Raw genomic sequence first — 11431 nt, forward strand, 5'->3', positions numbered from 1 at the left:
TTTTTCCATTATATTTTGAAATCTGAACGGTATTGCAAGTTAGTACTTTTCATACTCTTGTTGATAATGTTTTGCATATGGTATACATGGGATTTGGGAACTAGTTAAGGTACTTGCCTACACTCTACTTAGAGCAAGAAGTAATTTGGGGTTCTCTGTGTACAGGTAATGATAAATGGGCCAAGTTGTGGAGCAGGTTTATCTTTAGACCCTTGCTTCTCTTTTCTGTGTGTCACTCCCTTTTCTTTCCTATGTGCGTACCTGACTACCTGTTGTAATGCCCAAGGCTTTAATATACTCATTTATGCCTTGCCTGCTCTTCCAGGATACCCATACATGTATCTTTTTCGTAGTTTGTGCTCATGTCATCTATGGTCATCAGCCCACAACAAGAGAAATCAGAGGAAGTGTTGCCTGGGAGGCAGCACATTGGGAGTGTTCATGTGTGGGACAGTATAGAACAGCCTTGTGTAAGTAATGCCACAGGTAAGGTGGAATCATTTTAGAGCAGGCTGTCACACTGAGGTCTTCTCAAGTTAAGACATTACCAGTGCAATGATTCTTGAAAGGTGTGCTGCTAACAGAATGATGTTGTTAAATCTTGTCTGTGTGGGAGTGTGCATGTCTGTCAGCTATACAGTATCATTCCTAAATAAGAACTTGCTGCTCCTGACATACTTACATACTTCAATGTGTCTTCAGCTCTACGTGTTTGGTTTCCTTGTACCTATTTCTTCTGTGCCTAGTTGCTCTGAACCGTATTAGTTTACTGTGAGATAATGTTAAACAATATCATGGATTCAACCAGGATGTCTTAAATCTTCTCCCTTGTTATCCTCATTCTTTTTTTTTTCCTTTAAAATCATAGTGAAAAAGTGAGCTGATTATTTTTTAAAACCCAGAAAATGGAGATTTAACAAATTCATAGCTAAAACAAGTTAGTGTTCATGTGAATAATTTTCTCTAATACCGATCTTGAATCTCTTGGATTGCTCATGCTATTCTAATTAACCAGCAGTCAATACAAGAAAAATATATAGGCATATATGCATTACATTTTTCTTGACCACTGGAGCTCCTTTGTGTTTCTCTACATGTGTCCTTTAAGATTCCTGAGGATGCCAAACCAACTTCTCTCAGTTGAATAAAGTTGATATGTTTTGAACCATTCGTGTCTTTTGTCTCTCTTCAGGAACGTTATAGAATGTTCATTCTGAAAACGGTATTAGATAACATTTGGTCCAAATCTTTTATTTTTTACATGAGGAAACCGAGGCTCATAAAGGTTGAGGTTTAACTTAAGGCCACACAAGTATTTGTTGGAGATGAATTGCTCAGATAAGAGTGTTTTCTGTAGGTTCATAAATAGTGCAGTTTTATTTGTTTGTTTTTGAGACAGGGTCTGGCTTTGTTGCCCAGGCTGGAGTGCAGCCTCGACCTCCTGGGCTCACGTGATCCTTCCACCTCAGCCTCCTGAGTAGCTGGGACTACAGCACACCCTAGCATGCCTGGCTAATTTTTGTATTTTTTTTATAGAGACAGGGTTTTGTCATATTGCCCAGGCTGGTCTCAAACTCTTGGGCTCAAGCAATCCTTCCGCCTTAGCGTCCCAAAGTGCTGGGATTGCAGGCATAGGACACCGTGCCCGGGCAACAGTGCAGTCTTTAAATAATAGCCTAGATACCCATTTAAATTCCAATTTTTATTGTGAAGAGGGGTTTACGAGGTGACTCCTCTGTGGTTGTGTCCTTTGGGGTAAGCTCTAATCAAATTGATATGCAGAGAGGAAGTAGAGGGTTCTTTATTAGAATAGACTTAAAATGTGGAATATTCTCAAGTACATAAACCTTTCTAAACAGGATGAGAAAGAAACCTGGAGCATTATATGAGCCAGTAAGTCCTATTTATTGTCTGTTTTTTGATTTATCTTGTTCTGTTTCCCCTACTCCTTACTCTTGCGTGGCATGGACATACATCTCTTTCCTCTGTCCATTTTTCACATGTTTGTTCTTGTTAGACTTGGGACCTCAGGGTGAAAGTGAACATTACTCTCTGGTTTCTTCTAAGTTTGTGATTTATTAATATATCCTCCTAATATTTTTTGGGTGTAGGAACCATGGGAAAGGGAAAAAGTAACGCCGAATTCTATTTTTCTCAAACTCTTGGGGAAGAATTTGTACACTTTAACCTACCTACCTACCTACCTTCCTTCCTTCCTTCCTTCCTTCCTTCCTTCCTTCCTTCCTTCCTTCCTTCCTTCCTTCCTTCCTTCCTTCTTTCCTTCCTTCCTTCCTTCCTTCCTTCCTAGTCTCGCTCTGTCACCTAGGCTGGCATACAGTGGCGTGAGCTCAGCTAACTGCAACCTCCGCCTCCCGGGTTCAAGTCATTCTCCTGTCTCAGCCTCCCGAGTAGCTGGGATTACAGGTGCCTGCCACCATGCCGGCTAATTTTTGTATTTTTAGTAGAGACAGGGTTTCACCATGTTGGTCAGGCTGGTCTTGAACTCCTGACCTCAGGTGATCCTCCCTCAGCCTCCTAAAGTGCTGGGATTACAGGCATGAGCCACCGTGCCCGGCCTGTACACTTTAATTTTCTTTTGGTGTTTTATTTCCAATTAAATGTACTCCCCCGCTCTTTTTTTTTCTCACTCAAGAGACTTCCTGTGTCTACAGTGGGTTTGCCATAGTTTAGTACCACACATGTTCAGAGGGTGCTCAGGAAATATAAGTAATACATAAGTGTCACTTTGTTCAGAACAGCCTGTCTGCATTGGTTCTGCCTAGAGAGAAATTTCCTCTTTCTTCATGTACTTGGATCGCTAAGGTTTTCTGGTTGAATTTCTATGTTTTTAAAATAGTTTTATTTAGGCATAGTGACTTTTGAATTGGTCCTCCCTCCCTCCCTCTCTCCCTCCCTCCCTCCCTTCCTCCCTCCCTTCCTCCCTGTCTTCCTCCCTCCATCTTCCATTCCTCCCTTCCTCCCTCCATCTTCCATTCCTCCCTTCCTCCCTCCCTCTCTTCCTTTTCTTCCTTTCTTTTTCCTTTTCTCTTTTTCTTTTTCTTTTCTTTTCTTTTTCTTTTTTCTGTTTTGACAGGGCTCGTTCTGTCACCCAGGCTGGAGTGCAGTGGTGTAATCACAGGTTGCTGCAGCCTTGACCTCCTGGGCTCAAGTGATCCTCCTGCCTTGGCCTCCGAAAGTGTTAGAATTACAGGGGTGAGCTACCACACCTGGCCTGAAATAGTCCTTTCTAATTCAAACCTGGCTGTTTTTACCAGGGAGGACTTACTTGCTCTGAGACCATATTATTGGAAACTTAGAGTATAACAGAGAACCTTTGATTCTTCACTTGTAGAAATAGTCAAAGAATTTCAAGGTTCAAAATTTCACAGACACAGACATAGGGCTGTAATGAGAAGGAAAATATGTATGTACCATCCTTTCTTCCAAAGTGTCCTTGGAGGAGAGCAAGCATAAGAATGGTGCTCAGTGAGGCCACGAGGCTGGGATACAACAGCCTGAATCAAAGCACGCTGTCATAGCCTCCTAACACAAGAGAACGTCAAGGTATGAAACCGGAATTCATTGTAATACGCAGTATTTTATGTACTTGTAAATAAAGGTAAGAGAGTGTAGGAAGAGATGATAAGGGGAGGATTTGTTTGAATCTGTCTCATCTTCTGCTTTGTTGAAGTGCTAATCAGATGATCTTTCTATCCTGCCAGTATATGAGAAACAGTGTCTTAGAGTAAGAGTAGTGGAGCTCGTTCTTGTTATCCTGAAGGCCAGCTTGCCTGTCTCATGTAAGAACTCCAGCTTTTTGTGTTCCCTTGAAATGTGTTTTTTTGTGGTTTTTGTTTATTTTGTTGCTAAAAAAAGGTAGTGTGGATTTTGTTAGGAGACAGAGAGCCTTTCAACCTTCCTATCTCCTTGGTACCAATTTAAGCTAAAAATTCTTTTTCTATACAAGATATTAACCTTGCCATACCTAGTTCATGCCATGTTGACCATGAGTTTAGCTATCTCTTTTCTATATAAGGAATCACTGCTGGGAATTGGTCTCCTTCCCAAGGGACCCAGTAATTTTGATTATTTTACTTCTATCCAGGATGTCACTATCCCACAAGAGGCTGGTTGACTCAGGGGTGGGAAGAGAAGGCATAGAAAAATAAAGTAGCTTATGTTTCTATGCCTAGGATGTTTGTTTCAGAAGTTCACCTGGATGTCTGAGACAGGAAAGGTACAAGAAATTCATGTTAAAAATTTTTTCGTTTCTGTCTTGCTGTTTACATTTATTTAAAATATTTTTAATGGAGATGTATAATTATGCCTACAGAAGGTCCTATTCCTGATACTTAAAAAGCCTAAATAAAGATATATAAATTTTAACCAGTTCCTGATACACTTATAGAATAAAGGTGTGTTGTCTACTGGAGTTTTTCTTCCCAGATCCATTTACAGAGAGGCCATAAAAAATATGATGCAGGAGTGTCAGAAATTTATATTTGTTAAAGCTGTGTAATAAGTACATGAGTATTGGTTGTTGGTTTAAAATAACTCAGTACTTAAAATGGAATCTCAAGAATACATTTGAAAATATTTTAAAGTATTTTAGAGAAAAAATGTCATTGCTCACTTAGGAGATTGGCCTCAAAGCAGGAATCATTTGAGATTTTGGATGAATAGTTGTGAGAATTCCTTAGTGAATAGGACAGTGCTGGAGGTGATCACTGAATGTGAATGAATAAGTTGTAATATAAATACTATGTCATAATAATTGAAACATGGCTTTTTTGGATGGAAGATCATATTTCCTCTTTTAAAAGTTGACTTTACCCAATATATCCTGCTGGTTATAATATTTAGTTATATATGGAGGTTGAAGCTTAAATACTTGAGTCCCATCTCACTTGCAAATGCGAGTAAATTGCAGAGTTCACAAACCTGGAAACAACTCAAGACAACTCCAGTGTTTGGCATAATGTTAGGTGAAAGAATATTAGAATATTACACAAGGGACCTGGTATTTCTTTCTTTTTTTTTTTTTTGAGACAGAGTCACTCCGTCACCCAGGCTGGAATGCAGTGGCACAATCTCCGCTGCCCAGGGTCAAGTGATTCTTCTGCCTCAGCCTCCCAAGTAACTGTGATTACAGGCATGCGCCACCACGCCCGGCTAATTTTTGTATATTCAGTAGAGATGGGGGTTTCACCATGTTGGTCAGGCTGGTCTCGAACTCCTGACCTCGTGATTCACCTGCCTCGGCCTCCCAAAGTGCTGGGATTATAGGCGTGAGCCACCATGCTAACAAATTCTGTTGTTTTCTCACACTGAATTCTGAGTTCTATTATAACAAATTCTCACTTTTTGTTTCTATGCTTTCTTGATTGCAAATGATAATTTTCTGAGATTTTGTTAATTTTAGTTACTTCTGGAATATTCCAACCCACATTATAGATGTTTGGTCCTTTTTAAAATCAACTTATAATTTATCCGAATCCTAGGTCTTGGTTGGTCGATCAATGTTTAGGCAACAGAATAATTGAGTAGCATTCTGCATAGCTAAGTAGCACTGTTTTGCAACCTGTGCCTTCTTGGTCTAGAAAATACTATTGCTTGACATATACCAGGAATTTTAGATTAGAGTATTTGGCAGTGTCTATACAGAATCAAAAACATGCATTAAAACGGAGAAGAATACCTTTGTGAATCCTCTAGATGGCAGAACAATTACAACAAATATATCTTAGAGGGTGTCCAAGAAGTGTGTGGAGGGGAGAGCATATGAAAGATGGGGTGAGACGGGGACCCGCGGGCTCTAAGCTTTCTATCTCAACCCAACCAGGGCAGATCCGCTCTTATATGTCTTATAACTTGACATTTTATCTAAGATGTTGTTTGAAAGAAGGAATATGGCTGAAAACATGATAGGATGTCAAAGCTCAAAATCTGTTTTTTTTTTTTTTTTTTCTTTTGGGACAGAGTTTCACTCTTGTTGCCCAGGATGGAGTATCATGGTGCAATCTTGGCTCACTGCAACCTCCATCTCCTGGGTTCAAGCAATTCTCCGGCCTCCACTTCCAAGTAGCTGGCATTACAGGCGTGCACTACCACACCTGGCTAATTTTTGTATTTTTATTAGAAACGGGGCTTCACCATGTTGGCCGGTTTCGGCTTCCCAAAGTGCTGGGATTACAGGCGTGAGCCACCGTGCCCGGCCCAAAGCTCAAAATCTTAAGTTGTGCACACCAACATCAAATCACAGATTTCTGTGAGGACGTGTGCATGCATTATTCATGTACCCTGAGCATCTTCAGACTATAGCTGCCTTCACCCCAACACACATGTTGATGAATTCTAGAGTGATGCTGGCCTACTTCAACACTCTGCTACTTTAATTTCTATCATAGGGGTTGAGGCACAGCATAGTCCTTTAGCCTTTGTCCCTGCTGTTAAAGAAATCACCATTGTTGGTATATTGTATTGTTCTCATTGGGAGAAGAGATGACTTGGGGAGATATAACATAGGTAACTTGTAAAGATTCATTCCTCACAGAGAGTGAAAGAGGGAGAGGGGGCAGGGAGAGCATCCAGTAGAATAAATGTAAGATTTTACGTGTGTCACTTTCTCCACTTGTCTTTGAGCAGAAAGATGATTGTAGTATCTCTTCAATTTCATTTGCAAACTACTTATTCAAATTCCCCTGAAGTCACTTTTTAATAGCACGACCAATTTAGATCCTTTTGGATTATCGATGAAATTCTTGATCACAGTGTAGTATAGCAAACATGATTTCCATATGTCAAATAGAGCAAAAGGATAAGGGATAAATTTGCTATTCTGTATTTGCATACCTCATAATATCATATAATATCCCTAACAGATATTATCTCATTATAGCTATTATTTCAGTATAAACTACTTCAAAAGGCTCCTTCATTAGACTTTTCTGCAGTTACCTACTTGCCCATTATCAGTGAAACGTAGCTGAGGTATATTTTAGGATCACTATTCTTCTGCCTGTTTGAGATTGTACCTGAGAATGCATTAAGATAGGCCAGCATCAGTCTAGAATTCATCAACATGTGTGTTGGGGTGAGCATAGATGCTCAGGGTACATGAATAATGCATTAAGATGCATTAAGATACATTTTCACATTCATTTAACACATCTATTGATTAACTAGTCCTGAGCTTACCTTGGGAATAGACAGATAAATCAGATGTGGTCTTTATTCTTAAGGCCCTCAACCATGAAAAATGCAATTTCATATGTGAGACAACTATATAAATAGATTTTCTTATTTTTTTAACTTTTAAATTTTTTATAGAGATGGAGTCTTGCTATATTGCCTAGGCGGGTCTCGAACTCCTGGCCTCAAGCGATCCTCCTGCTTTGGCCTCTCAGAGTACTGGGATTACAGGTGTGAGTCATTGCACTTGGCCATAAATAGGTTTTCAATGTAGTCTGACAAGGTGTTATAAAAGAAATATCCTCAAAGTGTTGTGGATGTTCCTAGGCATGAGAAGCTCCTCTGTAGGTATTACCAGAAGTTACTGCATGTAGCGGACTGTCTTTGCAACACAAATGAAGGGAAGTTGATGAAATATTAAGTGTTAAGAGTTGTACCATGTTATACACCGAGCCTGATAGATTTATACCAACAGCTTTCTAGGTTACTGTACCAACAAATTCTATAAATAGCTTTGGATTTTTAGTTGATAACTGAACTGGAAATCATCTCTGGCTTTCGCTTCTTAAAGAACACATTATTCAGTGCTACATTTCTATAGTGATAATCAGGAAATAAGAAGGCCCACATAATCTGGTGATGACAACAGTGTGACGTCAAACAATGTCTACAAAAGTGGCAGTGTTTTCTGATTGGCCCAGATTCTTGAGTTATTTCACTAATAATTTCAATATGAAAAACAGAGAATGTCAGATCCTTAAACAACTGTTGAATAATCCATTGGTTGTAGTGAACCAGTACATAGGACTGAATAAATGCTTTATGAATTCTCTGCACACCACTGATCAAGAAATCTGTGTAACTGTAGATAATGAGACTTCAGCTTGACTTGTAATTATGCGTGGAGTTGTTACTGTATTTTTTTTTTTTTTTTTGAGACGGAGTCTCGCTCTGCCGCCCAGGCTGGAGTGCAGTGGCCGGATCTCAGCTCACTGCAAGCTCCGCCTCCCGGGTTCCCGCCATTCTCCTGCCTCAGCCTCCCAAGTAGCTGGGACTACAGGCGCCCACCACCTCGCCTGGCTAGTTTTTTTGTAGTTTTTAGTAGAGACGGGGTTTCACTGTGTTCGCCAGGATGGTCTCGATCTCCTGACCTCGTGATCCACCCGTCTCGGCCTCCCAAAGTGCTGGGATTACAGGCTTGAGCCACCGCGCCCGGCCGTTACTGTATTTTTTACACATCATCTTTGTATAGGCTCTGAGTCTAGGAGGGTCAATCACAAATGACTGCTACTGTGAATCAGGGTATTGCCACTAATTAAAAGACAGACTGCACGTGTGTTCAGTGTGGAAGATTAGTTGGTCAGCTTTGTCCTTTGGCTACTGTTGCAAACAAAGATTACAAAAAGAGGTCTGTATATGCCTATGTGTTTGTAAAAGGAGCTTTCATTTTTGTTTCGTTTATTGAACCCCAACTCCTGAATTTATTTTTTACAAATATTTGTACACACAGTAGTTTTGCTAAAGAGAGTCCTTTGTTTTTTTTGTTTATTTTTTCTGTTTTTTTTTTTTTTTAATCCATGCTTTTTAAGAAAGGTGTTAACCAGCCCCCTCCCTGACCTCATACTAGTCCATGTGTCAGATACTAATTAATCTATGTCATGGGATCACTTTATAATCTATATTTAGGGATCTCTTTCTCATTCAGAGACACTGTCTTTTCCATTTTGGGTGTTTTGGTAATTTTTCAGTTTTCTGAGTAGCATCAGTATTTCTCCTTGAACCAAGGTGAAATTTTGCATCTATTCCTCAGTTCTCTAGGGGCCTCTTTCATGACTGCCTGCTTGCTTACTGGTAGTTTCCTTACTCCCATTTTATCATGGTCTGTGAATTTAACCAACATGATGTTAACTCCCACTTTTGAATTATTAATGAAGAAAACTGTGAGATGGTACTTTTGTCTTAATAGTTGATGCTGAAAAAGTGACAAATGCAATAAAAGCATCTTTCTCTAATTCAGTTCCTGTCATGCATCTCTTTAGTGTCTTGGTGATATGACTTGAAATAATAGTGCTTACATCTCTCTTTCAGCTAGTTCACACTGAAAGCATGTAATCATCTGTTTGATATCAGAGCCACTTCCCAGTCACAGATTGTGATGTCACAAACCAAAGATTGTTCTCTCTCAGCAGGAAGAAGCTGGAGAGGAGATGAATGTTCATGGTGAACCACATCCTTATTCAAATTTGGTCACTTCATAAAGAAAATTCACCATAATGAGGAACCAGTATATTGGCTAGTTGAAATGCCCGGTTGAATTATGCTTGAAACACTGTGCCATTATAATGGAATGAAAAAAATTCCTTATGAAAACTTAAAGTTATAATAATGAAGACATAAGTAAATATATATTTAATGCATTTAAAATATTATGCAATGTCAGTCCCTTTAAGTTAAATGCTAACACACAAAAATGAATTTTAGGTATGTTTCTAATTTTATATACAAAATTATGTTGCTTGGTATTTCAGACGAAAATTACTTTTTAAGATTGTTATGTCAACAGACACGAAATGGATGTGTTCATTTTGACCTAGATGCCTGTTTTTATTTTATCATGGTTTAAATAAAAAGCTTACAGCTTTTGGATAATTTAAAATGACCAGAATTTAAAGATACAGCAATAGGTATTATTATAAGGATATGGCAGCCAGAATATTTGCTCCATTTCTATGAAAGGAACTAATAATACACAATCACATTACTTTTACAATATAATGCTTCTGTATAATATGTGTGAATGAAATACATCCTAAATTGCACAAACAAGGAGGCAGATCATTGACTACATCCCAAGACTGTTCAGAATCTCTTTAATTGTTAAATCTGTCAATACCAGGGAAAAATTCTTATAAATAAACCAAATCTTCAGGTACTAGCATAAAATCCCTCATCCATTTGTACCCATGAGATGTAAACTTGAAGCAGTTTTCAGTTTCTTTTTCACCCTACATGAAGAAAATACAGATTATTCCAAATTGCTGTAGGGTATTTTTTTGAAAGCTGTTACTGAAACTTCAATAATCACTTTTCTGAATGGGTTATTGTAGAGCAAAGCATTGATTTGGATAGGTAAGAAAGTGAAAATTCACTGGGATTGATACTAACAAGGACCAAATTGGAGTGGAGCAAGGTAGTATTCATTTGCCCATCCATTGTCATTAGAAGGTGAGTTATAGAAACAACGCCCCCAAATTAGTGGGACATGAGTTTCTGTTTACATTACAATGAGTAAATAAAATCCAGAACGCTTAAGGAATATTGTTATCTGCCCCCTTTAATTCTATTTATTGGAAGCAGATTGTTTGAGCATAACACAAATTTCATACTTTTGTCCAAGTTAGTTAAAACATCTTTAATTATAATTTAAAATATTGATTAATATTCTTCATTTAAAATGTCTACATATTTTTGAATCATGTCTGTTTACAAACTGTAATACCATAATAAAGAGGAAACAGATGAAAAGAACCCTTAAGGGTTCAGCTATTTCTCAGTGTAGGTAAACAACAACAATACCACTCTTAACTATAAGAAGTATTTTGAGATTTCTAAATAAACCGTTTTTTCTCTGAAACAAATTGGTATATTAGATAATCAAGTATTAAATTGCTGCTTTCCTTTGGAACTGGAAAATGACAGGTAAGTTTCTGTAATGACTTCATGCAAAAGACTTATGATATTTAAGGTTATTTATAGACACTCTTGAAAAGCATGAAGGAATCATATAATTTACTCCCTTAACTAAAATTTGAAAAAAGGAAAGAATTCAGTGAAATGGAAGAGAATTTCTAATTTGACTACTTTTAGACAAGTACTGAATACTTACTTCTGATTACGTGTATTATCACAAGATCTCCGTAGTTAGGTGTGATTTGCTCTTGTTTCCCTGTCTCCTCTCTTCTAAGATAATAGAAATATTAATTGTTGTAGGACTTCTTTATGATAAGGTGCTTTGGACCTAAGTTTTCCAATGAAACTTACATGAAAACCAATGTGCTTGGGATTTCTGCTAAAAATCTATGTAGGAAATTAAAATATCAGATGAAGAAGATCAGATGATTCTGATTTGTTGTTTTTGCTTAAGATTGTCTCTCTAGAAGTCTCATTATGCAGTGATTTCTAGGGAATTTCTAAAAGGCACTGTATCTTTTAAAATTCTTTGATGGCTTCACTAGTGCTT

The 11431-nt window shown here is 38.1% G+C and overlaps 2 protein-coding genes across 4 annotated transcripts in view; one reads left to right on the forward strand and one right to left on the reverse strand.

The window, feature by feature from the left end:
- Positions 1–11431, forward strand: part of LOC105463654 (apoptosis and caspase activation inhibitor) — a 236116-nt gene that overhangs the window by 103301 nt on the left and 121384 nt on the right. The gene's annotated exons all lie outside the window — the stretch shown is intronic.
- The window catches only part of LOC105463652 (cholinergic receptor muscarinic 5), a 98859-nt gene that overhangs the window by 85862 nt on the left and 1566 nt on the right, over positions 1–11431 (reverse strand). Inside the window, exons 2-3 of one of the 2 annotated variants that reach the window (XR_011606200.1) lie at positions 11078–11151; positions 9679–10196 (exon numbers count right to left, since the gene is read on the reverse strand). The exons of the other annotated variant lie outside the window; for it this stretch is intronic. The gene's annotated coding sequence lies outside the window, so the exon portion shown is untranslated. Of the gene's footprint in view, positions 1–9678; positions 10197–11077; positions 11152–11431 lie in introns of those variants that run through there. 2 annotated transcript variants of the gene reach the window in all.

The sequence above is a fragment of the Macaca nemestrina genome, chromosome 7 (genome assembly GCF_043159975.1).
Source record: "Macaca nemestrina isolate mMacNem1 chromosome 7, mMacNem.hap1, whole genome shotgun sequence".
In the NCBI taxonomy this organism is placed as follows: domain Eukaryota; kingdom Metazoa; phylum Chordata; class Mammalia; order Primates; family Cercopithecidae; genus Macaca; species Macaca nemestrina.